The sequence below is a fragment of the Heptranchias perlo genome, chromosome 42 (genome assembly GCF_035084215.1).
Source record: "Heptranchias perlo isolate sHepPer1 chromosome 42, sHepPer1.hap1, whole genome shotgun sequence".
NCBI classification, from domain to species: Eukaryota; Metazoa; Chordata; class Chondrichthyes; order Hexanchiformes; family Hexanchidae; genus Heptranchias; species Heptranchias perlo.
The window spans coordinates 12,064,787-12,066,737 of NC_090366.1; the positions used below are offsets into that span (position 1 = coordinate 12,064,787).

Consider the following 1,951-nt stretch of genomic DNA (forward strand, 5'->3'; position numbering starts at 1 on the left):
AGAAACCTTTTCTGCTGGTGGGAGAGTCTAGGAGAAGGGGACATAACCTTGAAATCAGAGCCAGGCCATTCAGGAGAGAAGTTAGGAGACACTTCTTCACACAAAGGGTGGTAGAAGTGTGGAACTCACTCCCACAAAAAGCAGTAGATGCTCGCTCAATTAATAATGTTAAATCTGAGATCGATAGATTTTTGCTCACCAAGGGATATGGATCCAAGGCGGGTAAATGGAGTGAGGGGACGGATCATCCATGATCTCATTAAATGGCGGAACAGACTCGAGGGGCTGAATGGCCTCCTCCTGTTCCTATGTTCCTCGGAGCAGCCCAGAACAAGACCCACTGAGAGTTGAGAAACAGGTGTGTTAACCTTCGGTAAAGCACGAATGATCGTCACACCCGAGGGGAGTGGATGTCAAACAGAACGATATAGTTACATTACAAATTGGAAATGGTTCAACTTTACATGGGTGTGAGCGTGACGGACACGAGAATTATTTCCTTGTCTCAGATGTATAAGAGAAAACCTCAGCAAACACTAATTCAGACATTTAGCACAATTTTGCAGTTCGGGTATCCGATCTAAAGACCCATCAGTCCGAAAATTTCAGTCCTCGACATCCAGGTAACTCAGTCTGATTTGTGTTTCCTTTTCTTACTGACTGGTTTACCCTGTTTGAGTTTTTTTTGGGGCCTTGAGGTTTCGAAAAGACTGTTCTTGGTGGCCTTGCCTGGTTGATATAAAAAATTCCTAAATCAGATCTGTTCGTGTAAGAAACTTAGGAAAGATGGAAATTAATGAGAACAGGGATTTTATCCTAATGTGGGTCCCTAAGGAACCATGAGACAAAACGCCTGTGCTATTGGATAGTCAGACTTTCCATCTTATGTACCTGCCCTGGGAGTGTTTGATGCGACAGTGTAGAGGGAGCTTTACTCTGTATCTAACCCGTGCTGTACCTGCCCCGGGAGTGTTTGACTGGACCGTGTAGAGGGAGCTTTACCCTGTATCTAACCTGTGCTGTACCTGTCCTGGGAGTGTTTGACTGGACAGTGTAGAGGGAGCTTTACCCTGTATCTAACCTGTGCTGTACCTGTCCTGGGAGTGTTTGATGGGACAGTGCAGAGGGAGCTTTACTCTGTATCTAACCCATGCTGTACCTGCCCTGGGAGTGTTTGACGGGACAGTGTAGAGGGAGCTTTCCTCTGTATCTAACACGTGCTGTACCTGCCCTGGGAGTGTTTGATGGGACAGTGTAGAAGGAGCTTTCCTCTGTATCTAACACGTGCTGTACCTGCCCTGGGAGTGTTTGATAGGACAGTGTAGAGGGAGCTTTACTCTGTATCTAACCCGTGCTGTACCTGCCCTGGGAGTGTTTGATAGGACAGTGTAGAGGGAGCTTTGCTCTGTATCTAACCCTGTACCTGCCCTGGGAGTGTTTGATGGGACAGTGTAGAGGGAGCTTTACTCTGTATCTAACCTGTGCTGTACCTGCCCCGGGAGTGTTTGACTGGACCGTGTAGAGGGAGCTTTACTCTGTATCTAACCTGTGCTGTACCTGCCTTGGGAGTGTTTGACCGGACAGTGTGGAGGGAGCTTTACCCTGTATCTAACCTGTGCTGTACCTGTCCTGGGAGTGTTTGATGGGACAGTGTAGAGGGAGCTTTACTCTGTATCTAACCCGTGCTGTACCTGCCCTGGGAGTGTTTGACGGGACAGTGTAGAGGGAGCTTTACTCTGTATCTAACCCGTGCTGTACCTGCCCTGGGAGTGTTGGACGGGACAGTGTAGAGGGAGCTTTACTCTGTATCTAACCCGTGCTGTACCTGCCCTGGGAGTGTTTGATGGGACAATGTAGAGGGAGCTTTACTCTGTATCTAACCCGTGCTGTACCTGCCCTGGGAGTGTTTGATGGGACAGTGTAGAGGGAGCTTTACTCTCGATCTAACCCG

General features: G+C 48.3%; 1 protein-coding gene across 1 annotated transcript in view; it reads left to right on the plus strand.

The window, feature by feature from the left end:
* The first annotated feature begins 512 nt into the window (after positions 1 to 512).
* Positions 513 to 1,951, plus strand: part of LOC137306205 (fish-egg lectin-like) — a 26,573-nt gene continuing 25,134 nt past the window's right edge. Inside the window, exon 1 of the mRNA XM_067975303.1 lies at positions 513 to 623. The gene's annotated coding sequence lies outside the window, so the exon portion shown is untranslated. The remainder of the gene's footprint in view (positions 624 to 1,951) is intronic.